The sequence below is a fragment of the Ostrinia nubilalis genome, chromosome 11 (assembly GCF_963855985.1).
Source record: "Ostrinia nubilalis chromosome 11, ilOstNubi1.1, whole genome shotgun sequence".
Taxonomy (NCBI): Eukaryota; Metazoa; Arthropoda; class Insecta; order Lepidoptera; family Crambidae; genus Ostrinia; species Ostrinia nubilalis.
In genome coordinates, this window is record NC_087098.1 from 13,995,051 (window position 1) to 14,011,741 (window position 16,691).

The 16,691-nt window shown below is 39.3% G+C and overlaps 1 protein-coding gene and 1 long non-coding RNA gene across 7 annotated transcripts in view; both read right to left on the reverse strand.

Moving 5' to 3' along the window:
* LOC135076336 (cingulin) overlaps positions 1–16,691 on the reverse strand; it is a 183,671-nt gene that overhangs the window by 124,997 nt on the left and 41,983 nt on the right. The gene's annotated exons all lie outside the window — the stretch shown is intronic.
* On the reverse strand, positions 7,657–10,193 carry LOC135075909 (uncharacterized). Its single transcript, XR_010258152.1, has 2 exons — positions 10,001–10,193; positions 7,657–7,861 (listed from the first exon to the last, which is right to left on the reverse strand). It is a non-coding gene; the product is annotated as an uncharacterized LOC135075909 (long non-coding RNA).

The following is a 16,691-nucleotide window of genomic DNA, read 5'->3' on the forward strand; positions in this document are numbered from 1 at the left end:
AATCTAAAACCGCGTAGAATTCTAAGCATTTCTGTAAAAACAGATCCAAAAAAGGTTAAATAGGAAAAAAGTTATGTCCGATTTAAGACGAAAAAAAACTTTAAACGGCTCTACTGAAAAACTGTATTTTGTCAGTTACCCCAAGTGAACCTGCAACTGACGATATGTCAATATTTACTTAATCCCTTCAAAGTTTTACGTAGGTAGAGTCTGCTTTGTCTGTATGATGAACGTCAGCGTTCATACAAAGAAATAATTACAGTTTCGTTGCGATTCTATAATATGTTCTTCTTTACATTCTTCTTTACAAAAATCAGTTGCCAAACCTTGTCGCCATGTGTAACTAATTGTGACAAGCGTTGTGCCGAACCAATACAATTTTGAAACATTACCGAAACATGTAACTAGGTCGATGTCAACATTGTAAGTGGTCAGTAAAGCTCGTATTTTCAAAAACACTTGTAAATAATTGCTTGGCCTTTTAAAATTATGAAAATAATTTGAAAAGATTTAGGCTGGGTTGCACCATCTTACTTTAACTGTGACAAACGTCAAAAATCTTTCAAATTCCATACAAAAAACACCTGTTATAGTCATAGTTACGGTCAAAGTTAGGTGGTGCAACTCAGCCTTACTGTCGTATTTATCTCTAACTTTTCTTTTGTTGAACAAACACTTTTTTCGGTGAGCTACCAAAGTTTTAGTCTGCGATACTAATATTATTTGCTCAATTTTATTGTTTTCATAAAAATATCAAAACATAATAGATGTAAGTTATTTATTAATATTACAATTTACCCAAGCATTTGACTCACATAAAAAAACATTCTTGCAAAACTCACATATTTTTTTCAAATTTTGGAGCCAAGTAAGTTACGGCTGCTCATCATCATCAGGTCATATAGTCTCCACTACAAGAGCACGACCCTCTAATTTTTTTTTTATTATTATTATAGCTTTAAAAATCCACAGTTATTACAGTTATATTTAAAATTAATTAAGTATTTCTCTTGACCCACTTGGGTAAAAGCCTCCTCCATCATTTTGATGGAGGGTGGTGGTCTACTTCCCCCACGGTGACCAGCCGTATTGGGAGAGAGTTTTTGTTGTGTAAGATGTTGTTGTCGTTTACTGTAGTTAGATTTTCGTTTCCGGTGTGATGAGTTGCATTGGTTGTATTAGTTCCTGGTTTCGTTTGAAGTGGAGTTCGGTCTAGCTCGAAATGTATCGAATCTCTTGTTAAGTTTTTTTGGAGGGGCAGCTGTTATATTTTTTGTGTCTTTCTGATTTTCTTTTGGTGACTTAGATGGTGATCTTTTTGTTTTAGTTTCATCTACATCCCTATCCTTGACTACAAGTTTGTCGTATCTTATAAACGCTATCTTCCCTTGCCTTTCTTCTTGCTCTTTTTTCTCCTTTAGTTCTTTCCTTTTTATAAGGACCCTCTAATTTACCAGACTTAAATGGAGGATTCGGCCTGCAAACCTCACGCTGGCTAGACGTGTTGAGGAGAAGTTTACGGCTCTTAAAAAGGTGGGTCTGACTAAAAACTATCAAAAGAAAAGTGAGTTATTAATGACACTAAAGTGGCGTTTACTACAGCATAGACACCTGCTAGTGAATCACAAAACGTAATACATTTCGTTCATCAAATGATCTCGTAACTAAATGAATAAGAATGAGTTGTTACCGTTAGTTACCATCGCTTTACTTCAACCGTTTGGTTACGCAAAACAACTGGAGGGCGTGGAGTGGTAATATGCGAATACTAATATCGGTTTCGAACTTTTAAATTAGTTTGATGATCTTGTTAGGTAAGAAAATTGATTATCCAATAAATTGCTATGATTAATGCTTCTGTCGATGGTCGAGCATTAACGTTGCTTTATTAGTTGTCTATGCCACAAAATAGACATTAAAACTTTTAACCCATGTATTCCCAGAGGCACATGTTTTCTTGCAATGCCAATAGAAAAAACTGTAAATATGCCAAATTACATAAAAATCGAAGATAAATACTCGTAGTTCTGGACATACATAATATATGGCGCACATGCAAACAAAGAATAGATCATGCACAAGCCAATAAGTGTACCTCTTACTTTATAGAGCAGTAAACGAGGGTGTGAGATATGTGTATAACCTTAACCGCAGATGTTATTCAACACGGTTTATGTACAGGAGAAAAAGTGATCTAAATTCTAAATAGTTATTTTTTTAGCGCTACTAAGTTAATAACGCGAAGAAGAAGAAAATGAACTAAACTCCTTTTAACAATACATACTAAAGTCTTTTACCTAAAGTCTTGTACCTTTATGGTATAAATACCGATATAATCGATTCCATCAGACCAGCTAGAGTCTAGCTATTAGCTTGACTAAACGATTATAAAACTGTTGATATTCGCCGAGAATTTTTATCAATACATCATAAAGCGAACCAGTCATTCAGTCTTGAGAAGTAAAGCCCACTTACAGAGTCAAGGTTAACCAAGCTCCCCCAATTTTCCGAGACAATAATTATGACAACAATACCACTGTTTTCCCATCAACCACCCAGATTAACAACCGCTATAGAGCCACACAAAAACTTGTATGGCTGACGCATCATTGTGTTCATTGCTCCATTTCCCCAGTAAGACAGCATACCGCTATGCATGTTTTTTGCCGTGAATAAAAAAAAGTATAAGTGTGCTACTACAATTTGCAGACTTTTCTTTTGCAGCGCAACGACAATTTGATATACTGGTGAATCGCTCCAGTTCAGGTAGCGTCACATCCACAGATCACAGAAACTAAAGGAAGATGTGACAAGGGGGCGGGGCCGGTGTCGCAGCAATATGCCCAAAAACAGAACATATTGCTTTTGATAGCAATTATGACAGCAGCGACGTCATAATGTTTACATTGCTGGCGTAGCACTAAAGATTATTCGAACGTTGAGTACTGATACCGCAGTGGATAACGACCACATATTTGGATTACTTTGTGTGTGTGAATTTCTAATGGGACACTGAGTTTCGAACTCAACGCATTAATTGGCATCTCTCTATATCTCTATGGTCACATCTTTTGAAGGCACAGACGAGAGCACATCGAGATAACTGTAGCATCTTATGTAGTTGTGATAGATGCGATTTTACAACAATAATAGTCTGATATCGACGTACAACGGCCAATTCAACCGCAACAAACACTATCGAATCTTCTATTCATTTACATTGCAGTTTCGATACGGGACTATTCCCACCTCTCGTTCCCACCGCTGCAACTCCTGCCTGTGTAGCCAGGATCTACAGCTTGGCCGCCAATAAAAACCCAACCAGTGAAGGTCTAGTTTGTCCCGGGGAAAGTTAAACTGCCATTGGACCCGCAACGAAATTAATCAGAAGAACATAGGAGGACTTCGAAGTTAAGGTTTGAGTTCCCTCTAAAAATGAACAAATCAAAATTGATAAGTCATTCGAAAAGCGACGATGACCTCAAACATAAATAAATAGTAGAGACAAAGTTTATCTACAAAAAATGTGATGTTGTCGACCTCAATGGATCCAGTTTATACCCAGCACATGTGCTAAAAGCATATTACACAAAAAGAATGTGTCGCGTGACACTACCAGCATCCAACATCTCGCTACAATATCGATTCGAAGTCATAACAATCTCGAACCTAATTTTTTGAGCCGCGTGGTTCCACCAGTGTGGAATAAGACCACCCCCACTCTTCCCACGAATGGATGTCATAAGAGGCACAAAATATGAAAAAAGATAGGAGCAGAAGACAATCTATATACAAAATGCGCTCGGGCAACGCACACATAGACAACGCTCACGGAGACATCGCCAATAATCTCAGACCAGTCTAAACCAGTGCCAGCGGGAATGGCGACAGCTTTAGATGCGTCTGTGTGCGAATGCAAAATGGAGTACAATACAGGATGGGGTTGTCTCTATTTTGTGTAAGAGGCGAATAAGGGAGAAATATGCCAAAATCAGACCTCCCCAACCAGTCTAGCCAGCGGGGGGGGGGGGGGGGGTATAGGCCAAATACAATTTGCCTCTTGGCCGTCCGTTCCTTGGAGACTAAATGACCAGATGATGAAACAGATTATATTATTAATAAACATTTGAGTAAAACTAGGTGGACCGATAACATCATAAAGGTAGCAGGGAAGCGCTGGACGCAGGCAGGCCGCTACCAATCGATCAACATGGAAAACATTGGGAGAGGCCTATGTTCAGCAGTGGACGTCCTATGGCTAAAATGATGAGTAAAACTAATTCATCGCCTGGAACGGTCTTGTGTACGTACAAGCTGAATATTATTTTGTTGTAATTACTAAATTGTACCTTTACATTTTAGTGGCCAAGTAAGCCTATAAATCAATAAACGAACTAGATAAAACATAACAATATTCTGCATTAATTATGTACACTTAATAAAAAATTTACAGTTTAGGGAACCAGTTTTTAGCCGCATAAATATTCAAATGTAAATGAAAATGTTGGTTTTTTTTATAGATAATAAATAAATAGGTGTACCTGCTTACACGACAAAACTAATATTTATCGTTGATATAAGCCACGAATTATCTTATTAACGAAAAACACGCACAATCATTTGTCCAGATTTTTTAAAACTAATTAATCCGTTAATTTACTGTATAACGTTTAAACGAACGTTTAAAATTTTAAAAGAAATATTCAGCTAATATATTCATACACAATACATTTCTAGACAAGCGTGACTGAGCGCGTGCTATGTGTAGACTACGGAAATAAAGATTACTGATTTTTAACTTTCTACCAACTATATTTTTGTAGAGTAATATTTTAATGCTGTTTGTCCAACTTTTATTTATTGAGTAATGTTATAATTGCGTTATGACAACAAATTATTATTGTGCTACTATTGCTAACAAATTCGTTTAAATGGTCACTTTGACAAAGCTCCTTAAATGGAGATTTGTTATAAATTAATCAAAATAATTGCTATGCCAAAAGTTTGTGAAGAAGAGCGATACTTTTGAACAAGGAAACAATTTCTCATGATGATACGGCTCAAATTAATCCTAAAAAGCCTTCAATATCTCGTTCCTAATTTGAAACGGTTACCGAGAACGAGAAAACTGTTACACGACACACGGGAGACAAGAAGTAAGGGCCATGCGCACGCGCCTAGTAACGGAATCACGCATTAACGTTGGTCACAGACCCGCATCTGCCATCCGCCTTCGGTTCCGGTGGATTCTTTAGAAAGTATAGAAGCTTTTCTTGTAGTCCACTATTGGGTAACCACTTAATAGAAACGTTAGGTAATGTACTTAACATCATTAGGCTTTGAACAAACTTTGGAACCGTTTACATGTTGCCTTATGGCTGAGTCTACAAATTTTCCTCGATTTCTCCACAACCTGCTCTTGGGAGGGTCAAGTGGTACTGACTAATGAATCATAGAAGAAATTTCTCAAAATAACAATGATTATAGGATGGCTTTTCTTCAATGGTGAAGATAAAGATGTTCGTGACACTGATTCTGGTAAAATGCGGACTTTCTCTGAATACAAATTTGTATTTTGTTAAACATAAAATGACGGGTTTTGCTATATTTATGGATATGGCTCATGTGTTTCACAGAGATGCCGTGATCTAATATTGAAACGCTAGCGGCGCGGAACAGATGGGCATAGTTGAGGCGTTAACCTCAGTTGACATTGAAATTGAACTGAACCGACAATTTAGGGTCACGCGTACACAAACTCAATTCGGAGATTGGGTTTTTTTCTAATTTGACATCAATTTTTGATGCATTTCATGTCTTACTTTGCGAATTCGCTTTGACTTTCTAGTCCAACACGAGCCTAGAAAGCCTGAAAGTCTAGTTATTTTATTTGTTTGTTTATTTTAATTGTGTTAAAATTTGAATATTACATCTCAACTTCAACACCGGCAAGTTTAACTCCATGTTACGATCTATCCGAACCATGTCTATTTAAAGACAAACATTTTAATTAAAGACATAAACAGCATGAAATGATCGGCGGTTAGTTCATATTAATTGCCGCTAAGTAGCGCTGATCATTAACAAAGTCGTTAATTGGAGTGGTAGCGTTGATTGCATCGGGCTTAAAGCTTATCTTTATTTCTAATCGTAGTTTCTTTGTAAGGTTTATAGATGTATGATTGCTTAATATCATTACTATGTATTACATGTAGATGATGAAAGGTATAATTTATGGCCCAGTATAATTTTGAACAGCCATATAAGTAAACTGTTTGATCAAAAATGAATTTATTCACATAGCTATGCAGCTTCCTGACAAAAGAGTATTTGCTGAAGGAAGACTTCCATAACGACAGGTCCAGGACTGCACGCATCCATTCGCGCTCTACGCAACCTTCACCAGGTTCCACCAGGTATAGTCATGAAAGACAAAATCTTAATAGTTAAAAACCTTTAATCTATTGTCAGACAACCGCATGGTTAAGATACTACATTGCATCCGAATGGATTTATAGATTTATACTGACTTTACTATGTCTAGGTATAGATTTATACCTACTCGTAAGAGCATGCCGTTTTGAATCATCCGAAAGAGGGTGTGTTCTCCTTGAATCTAATATAACAGGTAAGATTCCTCCGTGGTTGAGGATTCCGGGTGAAGCTCGCTTCCACCTTCGGCCTGATCGTCACTCACCATCAGGTGAGATACAGGACACAGCCAAGAAAAAAAATACTTCGTTTGTTCCCAACGAGTCTCACCCAAACGAGTAACGTTACTCTGACTGACTGGATGGGACTTTTTTTCAGTATTTTTTTCAACGAGTACAGTGTTACTTGTTTGGGTGTGACTCGTTGGAACAAGCGACATACTTACATAAGCTATTTTCAAGTAGATATTGAGAAAATATTATTGAACTAACTTTATAAGAGGCTTAATAAGACACACCTGTAATTGCATTAGTTCATTCAGTGACATGTTGGATTTTTTTGTTTGACTTTTTGTGTCTGCCGCATTGGGGTCGACAGCCTCGTACTTCCTCATGCAGTGATCTCAATAGTTAGCTAAGTTTTGATACTACAGTTAAAAAGTAGTTTAAGAGCCATTTCACAAAAATATTCCGCGCGAATTTAGGTAAAAGCTGTCAACGCAACGTCAAAAGAGTAAAAAGAACGCTGAAATGGACAAAAAAATCTTGAGCCGTGACCGTATTAAGACTTGATTTAAGTTATTAATTTTAAGGTAGAATGAGGTATTCAAACTTGATTAATTAATTTAAATTTTTAATAGAGTTTATTAAGTCTTTTATATTTCGATTCATAATGAAACACGAATAGGTATAATATGTAAAATATATCTATATATATAAAAGAAAGTCGTGTTAGTTACTCCACTTATAACTCAAGAACGGCTGAACCGATTTAGCTGAAAATTGTCAGGGAGGTAGTTTAGAGCCAGGAGAAGGACATAGGATACTTTTTATACCGTTCGAAATAAAAAAAAAGTCTGCTTATTTATTGCCATTAAGGCGGAACAAAGTTCGCCGGGTCAGCTAGTATTAAGTACAAAATAAAGACAGTCACATAGTGAAAAATAAATCTGCCCCCTTACAGCTCCATCATCGGACCCTGGATACGAATAATGAAACACGAATAGGTATAATATGTAAAATATATTAAGTACAAAATAAAGACAGTCACATAGTGAAAAAAAAAATCTGCCCCCTTACAGCTCCATCATCGGACCCTGGATACGAAATATTCGTCAAGGCGAATCACACAAGCCCAAACTCCATAGGGTTCTATTGTTTTATTACGGAGGTGGCCATTGCATCTCCTCCAGATCCATTATCAGACAGAGCTAAGAAATAAATAAATAAATATTATTATAAGTAAACAAATAACTAAAATAATTCATCTTACTATCTTACTTTTTACTAGTCTTACTAATATTATAAATACGAAAGTTTGTGTGGATGTCTGGATGTTTGTTACACTTTCACGCAAAAACTAAATATAAAATAAATAAATAAATAAATAAAAACTACTGAACAAATTTTGATGAAACTTTACAGTACAGTACAGCAGTACTAGGCAGTCTGTGTTCAACTATCACTCGGGTCGGACGTTCCTATCGCAAGACCTTTGGTTCACTCAGTTCCGATACGACTCTAGTGCTGTGTGTAATTATTTTCGTGAATACACTGAGTTTATTAAATTCTACGAGTGGATTTCATTTTGCCTGAGACCTACGCCTTGAACCCTGAACCAGAAGACCCTGTCGCCAGCGACAGCGACGCTCATCCATCCCTGGCGTCGACCAGAATAACAATGTATAGGCTATAATTTATGACGATCTGTGACAAACTAAATTTCAAGTGGGTGAAGCCGCGGGCAATACTACATAATATTTCATACTAGCTTTTTGCCCGCGACTTCTTCTGCGATGAAGTGGAAAATGGTTCTAATAGAATTAAAATATTCTAAGAAAATTAATTTTGTTAAATGATTATATTTTTTGATATAAAATCTACACATCATTATGTTTAAATATTTGAATACTTACAAAATTATGAGATCTTTCTAAAACAAAATTAAAACACTACACCTGCCGCAGATTTCTTTGTAAACAATGTTTTTTTGTTTTTCCTTCAGGTGCTAAAATCACCAGGCTATTGTGTGCGCATACTCTGGAGTATTCCACATACAACTGGTCGTCGGAGAAGCATAGATTTCCATTAAGTCTACTCCCGCTACCATATGGAACTCCGCTAAAACTCGTGAGGGCGCCAACACTTGCTTTTGTATCGAAAATTAGTATGAGCAGCTGCGCACGCGGTTGCCCGTTGCAGGCTCTATGCAACCACACTATTTTAAACCGTGGTCCCTAAGCATGAGATGGGAAACTGCACTCTCTTGAATTCTCTTGAATTTGATGGTGTTAGGGGAATCCTAGGAATGAATACAGACTTTCCAATGGAATCTCCTCATCAATATTGCGAAATTGCGAGTTGCAATGCAATGTTACGTTTTCACTTGTTATTTTATTGTAATCTGACCTTGATTTTTCAAACACGTGTCAAAATAAAAAAAAATAATTTAAATCAAAAGTACTAAGGAATATTTCATTGATATCAACTTAGAAACAAGCACAGATCACAGAAACTAAAGGGAAATGTGACAAGGGACAAATTGGAACATATTGCTTGTGAAAGCAATGATGACAGTAGCGACGTCATTATGTAAACAGTTTATATTGCTTGCATAGTACTAAAGATTATTCGAACGTTGAATACTGATACCGCAATGGATAATGAGCACATAATTTGATTTCTTTGTGTGTGTGAATTTCTAATACGACACTGAGTTTCGAACTCAGCGCATTACTTAGCATCTCTCTATATTTCTATGGAACCAAGTTATCTCCAAAATAACATTCCACACCTTTTTAACCTAGTCAGGTAATAATTTTAATAAAATACGAAGCACGTCATCTATCAATAGGATATATGTATATTTTAGAAGTTAATAAATTATGCATAAAATATAAACACTTTAGAAGTTTAGTTAAATCGTAGAATTTCTGAAAAACAAGTACTAAAATCGTACTGGAAAAAAAAGTATTAATATGTTATCTAATTTATTTATTAAACGTCGAATTTTATCAAAGATTTTGGACTAAAGTTTTTGAAAATATTTTATAGCCTACATAGAAAAAAATTAGGATTCTAAATCGTGAAAGACATTTTTTTCGGAGCCTATTGCCTCCAAACAAACAAACAAACAATTAAATCTTTCCTCTTTTATTAGTATACATTTAACAACAAAACAAAACGCTTCTTTTTCTTCTTCACGAAACAAAAAATCAACAAATCTTTGGACAATTTCACAGCGCCACCTAGTCCAAAAGTAGGCAACCAATATGCTTGTGTTAAGGGTGCTATCATAATGGATATACTTTTTTATAATTTATTTATTAAATTAAATACATGGTACCTACATATTATACATAGTTACACCCAGATCCGTCAAAGAAATTAAAATTCATCATTTCAATTTCTGCTCGGCCGGCCGACTCGAAACAGCCTCTCGGCATAGTATCAAATGTATTTGGTCGCCGTACAAATCACCGCTTTACGACACGAACGCACGTAAACGTCACGGCGGGAAAAATGACACAGGTCCTGCCTTGACGGGCGCTCGCGCCATACTAATCGATGTCTTTTTTTTTTTTTTTTTTTTTTTTTGAAGGTACGCGCGCTGGTAGCTTGAGGAGCTTTTCCAGCTTCACCGGGCAGAGTGGCGAGTACAGAAGGTACTCTAGCCGTTTGGCGATCGTCGGTGCGCGTGCCGACGAGGCCGAGTGTGGGCTTCGCGAAGCGAAGCCCAGGCTCGTCCGCGTCGGTCGCAGACCGACGTTCGCGATCGGGCCGTATCGAGCGCATAAGGCGCCCGATCAGTGGCGAACCCAACTAGAGGGTTGCCCACCGCGGTGTTGGACCAAAGTCCAGCCTACGGCGGGCTCACTCTAGTGGGCCCGATCGAGGGGGACTACGGACGCGGCCTGAGGGCGCCACGGTAGGCTCGGACCTCGGCTCAGGCCGTGTCCGGGGGACGGATTGGGGAGAACCGGCCCGGTACATGTCTGTACCGTCCGAAATGGAAGGCAGGGCCTCGTACTCGCCGGCGAGTACGGTGTAACGAGCTACTGTGTTGTGGAGTAGTTGGCGTGCTTAAGGCAGTGATGTCTGTGTTCAGAAATTCGGTAATAGGATCGTCCGGGTCGTCTAGGACATGCCTAGGTCGTCGGTATTGGGCAGCGACATCTTTCTGGGGTGTATACGTGGCGGCGCTAACGATAAGAGGGTTCTTGTGGTTGATCGCTTTATCAAAGTAGCGGCGAGAGGCTTCTTTCATAAAGTGATCAATCGATGGGATCTCGAAATCTCTATGGAGATTCGTATTACGTACGAACCACGGGGCATCCGCGGCTCGGCGTAAGAATTTGTTTTGGAGGGTCTGGAATTTCTTAAGGTCTGTGCAGGAAGTGTGAGCAAACACCGGACTGGCGTAAGTCAACACTGGACGGATGCAGGTTTTGTAAATTGTCAACTTATTTCTAAGTGACAATTTACTTTTCCTTCCAACTAGGTGGTAGAGTCGGTGGATGTAGTGGTTTGCACGGCTCAAGACGCGTCTGAGGTGCGGAGCGAACGTTAATCTCTGGTCGAGGGTGACACCTAAGTATTTGGCCTCACTTTTCCAAGGAATAGTTTGGTCAAATAAGGTGAGATGGGTGGGGACATTAGGACGAGTGCGAACCGGAGGACGTTTCGCAGACAAAGCCCTAGAAAAGTACACTGCTGCACTTTTTTCAGGATTTACCTCGATACGCCACTTCCTGAACCATTCGCCTAATTGTGTGACTGCGCGTTGGAGCGCCAAGATGATGTAATTCCGATTACGTCCGGACTTGTAGAGTGCGGTGTCGTCCGCAAAGAGGGCTAAATCCGTATGCGGATATTTGGGGATGTCATTGACGTACAATGAAAAGAGGATGGGCGAGAGCACGGAGCCCTGGGGGACTCCGGCTCTTATGGGGCGGGGGGAGGAGAGGGAGCCATCTACTCGGTAACGAAAGGTGCGATTCGATAAAAAGTCACGTAATATGTGCACGAGACTGTCCGGCACACCGAGTTCGTAAAGCTTGTAAATCAAGCCATTGTGCCAGACTTTATCGAATGCCTTCGCTACGTCGAAGAATAGCACTCCTGTCCCTACGGGTGGCTTAGCAGTGAGGCCGCTAAGTATGTGCTCCGTTAAGCGGTGCACCTGTTGTACGCAGGAATGTGAGGCGCGGAAGCCAAACTGTTCGTTTATTAAGAGATTATTAGAAAAAACATAATCTCTTAATCGAGAAACAATTATACGTTCGTATAACTTACCCATGGTCTTTAAGAGACTGATGGGTCTGTAGCTTGTGGGGTCAGCCAGTTTCTTACCGGGCTTCGGGATGCCAATGACTTCTGCCTCTTTCCACGCGTCGGGAAAGATGCAGTGAGACATGGCCGCGTTGAAAATAGCAACTAAGAGGTATACTAGGGGGGCGGGCAGGGCGCGTAAGACTCTATTAGAGATACGGTCCGGGCCGGGGGCTTTGTTGGGACGGAAACCTTTGATTATCGTTCGCACCTCGTCGACGTTGGTCGGGTCTAGGGTTGTGGTCGGAGGGAGGGCGGCTCTACGTTCGACTTCGCTGTCCACCATGCGGAGGTGGGCAGAGTCTACTGGGAGGGTACTGGGGGAGCACTGTGCTTCTAGACTGTCGGCTAGACATTCGGCTTTGGCGTCGTCGTCAAACGCAAGCGTTTGATCGGGACGTAAAAGCGGTGGCGTGGACGCTACGGTGTCGGACTTAAAGGCTCTCGTCAACTTCCAATAGGCTTGGTGAGATGGCGAGATTTCTTTAAGTAGATCATCCCACTGATTGTTACGGAGTTCCGCGATACGAGCCTTGACAGCGCGCTGTAAGGAACGTAGGCGGGCTCTGTTTTCCTCGGTTGGATAAGCGTCGTAATCGCGAGTGGCTGCGTTCTTTGCCCTCAATAGCTCTCGCGCGTCGTCCGGCAACCTGAGACGGTGGTTAGCCATCGCAGGCACTTGCCTAGACGAGTCGCCAATGGCGACCGAGATGTGACTAGTGAGCGCATCGATCGCGTTAATAGTTTCGTGAGGCGAAACTATAACGTCGGGGATTGAGGACAGTTGTGGGCTCTGACTGTTCCCAAGTTTTACCTTGAGTTTGTCCCAGTCCACAACTGTCTTCATAGTGGGTGTAGACTCAGGAGAGCCTAGTTGGAGTACGACCGGGCGATGGTCAGAAGTGAGCGCGTGCATGGTTTCTATAGAGTGTAGGCGGAGGCCTATATTCTTTAGAATTGCCATGTCAAGAATGTCGGGCCGATGCTCGACATTGTAAGGATAGTGAGTGGGCGTCATAGGGACTAAGATATCAAAAATGAGTTCCTCAGAGAGTTCGCTTAGCATCATGCCGTTGGCAGTGGATGTTACGCAACCCCAATGAGTGTGTTTGCTATTAAAGTCGCCGCCAAGAATGACTGCACTATTCATAGCAAACAGGGCCTCAAAGTCGCTCCTTAAGGGAGTCTTGTTCGGGGAGAGGTAAACCGAGCCGATGAGGATGGGCTCGTGTCCAGTCATGGCTAGCCGACAAAGGGAGACTTCTAGGTTAGAGAGAGAAGGGGGATCGACTAAAGCACAGTGCAGAGAACGCTTATAGTAAATAAGCGTGCCGCCGCCACGTGTGGGCCTATCGTGTCTAATGATATTGTAGTTCGCTATCCTAGGATTGCGAATAGAGGGTGTTAGGAGGGTCTCTTGAACCAGAAAGATGTCGACCTGGTGGTCGGTAAGGAACTGAGTAACCTCGTCCTTCTGCTGTCTAAGACCGTTAGCGTTGAAAAAAGCTAAGGTGATTGACCGGGGTTTGATCCTAGCGGTGGGATTAGCCATTACGGAGCGTGGAAAGAGGAGATAGCGTAGCAAAAGTCTACGTGTTCGGCGAGGATAGATAACCTATCCATGATGTTGCCTTCGCCATTAGTCGCGCGCAGTTTTGCGGCGATCACAAACATCTCACCGACATTAATTTGGCCAAAGAAGTCTCTGACCAATTTAATGTCAGCCGCAGGTGAATGTGTAGGCTGGGGCTTGGCCTGAGGGGCCGGGACTTTGTGGGCCGGTGCCTTAGGGGCAGAGGGACTAGGGTTAGGCGCCTGGTAGGTAGGTGCCTTACTAATCGATGTCGGCTTGCGCATTGTAATTTATACTGATATTCACATCAATATTTTGACAAAGTGGTTACTAATATTTAAACAATAACTGTAGAAATTAATTCTACAATGAATATTCTTTATTTTGGGATAATTTTATTGCAGTTATTGCTGTGTTTTTAAACCAAAAACCACGATCAAAATGTGACGTTAATCTTCAAATTTGCCAAATTATTTTTAGATTTTACTCAATAATGGTAATGAAATTCAAGAATCTATTTCATTAATGGACTACAAGAATATATGTCCGATGATTATTAAATATTTTTAAGCTGATTATATGAGCATAAATAATAGATACAGGACTTTGAAAATGAGTCTGCGGCAATTTTTTCGTAAAATGGTTGTGGGAGATGGGGCACTGTGAATTAAGCAAAAGAGTTTTAGTAAATCCGTTTCATTAATGGTCAACAATAAGGATTGACCTATCTTTCGCAGTTATTAAATAATCTCTGGGTGTTGCTTAAGATAGTAATTCATGCTTCCAAAATCTTAGAAATTCGCACGAAAATGTAAAATGGCTCTTAAGTTTAATTTAGTAGTGTTAATTGCACTAGTCACTATTTGAAGCATTTTATGGCTAGTGTGTGCTTTTACGTGTTACCTATACGTAAATTGCTTATGGTTATTGTTATATGTATTATTAGTAACTATTTTACATTTCATGTGTATTTGAAATTATATTACTAACATAAGTACTCGTACATATTTAACATGCCTTTATCACGAAGAGTTAACTATGAAAATTTTTGTTCATCATCTTTTTTTACATTCATTTAGCTTATGCTAAATATGGACTACATTTAACAACTCTACATACTTTCCTAAACTAACAGGATCATTATGTTCCAATATTAGAAGAATTCACATCATTAGTTGCGCACACAGCAGTTCCCAACAAGTGAATATAATAGCGGAATAAAGATGCATTTCAAATACTTCAATCAGTCAAAGGAATCTTAAAAACGACAAAATCTAAAAAACATCAATTCAATTAGCGCGTTTCGAAAATTTTAGAAATATTATTCATATTCATTTATTCACTTTTTATTCATATTTTCAAATAATTACCTCACATTCCATGTAGTTCATTAATATCAATCTACGTTCACAGCATCGCGAATCGTTCACGGTGCACGCAGCCACGTGTTACGGTTTTCAACCGTTCCAACGCAGACTTTCTCTCAAATAGTTCAATTTGTGCGTCGAACACCATCGATAGGCCGCGGACACGACAGCTGACTATTATAATGATATCGACAATTGGCTCGGACACACGTAATCGATAGTTCCGACATCTGGACAATCATAAACGTCCGATTATACAGGGTGTCTCTGTAAGTCTCGATCAAACAAAAATTATTGATACTACGGCTCAAAGGCAACAACTTTCCCCAAGAAAAGGTTGTAATCTTCCAAAACATTCATGGTTTCATACAAACTGTCTTCAATAATCAACCAATTAGTACGTGGACGTCAATTTGTTTTTAAGAATTTGGATATTGTTCCAGTAGGAAAATTGTTGCATTTGCATAGTAGAATCAGTCCTTTTTCTTTGATCCATACTTACAGGGGCCTTATGCCCATTTTTACATTCAATCCCTAATTTTTAAGTGTACCCAAACGGCCAAACCTATAGCAAAATCCTTGTTATGTGTCACTTAAAAATAAGGGATTGATGGTTAAAACGGGCATTAGAGAATTAAGCCAATAATCCTCTATGACGATGCACCCTGTATAGACGCCGATATTTACGGCCACAAGAGTTCCCACTTAAAACAAATCACGTTCTCTATTCCATCGAAACAGGCAATATTTACATTCTTATTTATAATGCACTTGTATTATTCATCCATGATGGTTCTAGGAATGCTGGGCTTGCTGCAACTCGCAGGAAACGCGTCCGTTTTGTTTTCAACCAACGTCCAGTATTTCCTGGACTTAAACACCTTTTGCATACATTTCCGTATCCCTAGAATGCGTATAAGGATTTTTTGTTGACAGAACAGTCGCTTCTTTGAAATAATAATAAGCTGCATACACACACGATTCCATATTATTAACCAACATTGATTCAAGGCATGTGTGTGTCTACTATAGTAATGGGTTAAATTCCCACAAACCCACGTATTAAATAGATCTAAAGCGTTCGCTCCTTAATCCAGATTTTGTTTTCATAGTAGGTACTCGAAAATACTAATATTCCTAAAAAGTTCTTGTTACGTCAATAATAACAGAAGTCCAATTTAAGACAATATCTAAAGGAGCTTTAATTAATAACTGTACCAGTTCCCAGATAACAAATTGAAAACAATAAATACATCTCGCAAACCTGTTAAATGAGTTACAGATTATCTCACCGGCCAGTTTTGAAACCTGTGACATGAAGCCGACGAGTTTGGACTGCTAGCTGCATTGTATTCAAATGAAATAGATCATTTAGACGCAGACGCGACGATTTCTACACCAGCCCATAACGTATCAAGAACGGCTTCAAGGTTTCGGTATGGGAACCTGCATCTGTGGCAATAGATAATTATGAATGCCAATTGATTGGTCTTGCGAAACATTTTGAGCTGCGAGGTGCATGTGCTGAATTATTAATGGATTAAACGTGCCTTTTCCACATCCTTAACACTGATTAAGAATGATTTAGCGATCGTGTCAATGAACAAGTTATTGATTATTGCTGGCAAAGAAAATAATGTATTTCGAAGACCAATTAAATAAATTCGTGAGAAAATTTTAAGAATAATACGATAAAAATGTTAAGGGCATGCTTTATGTAATGTACAATAATTGGATAATTGGTTAATGACTGACTTATGAAATAGGTAT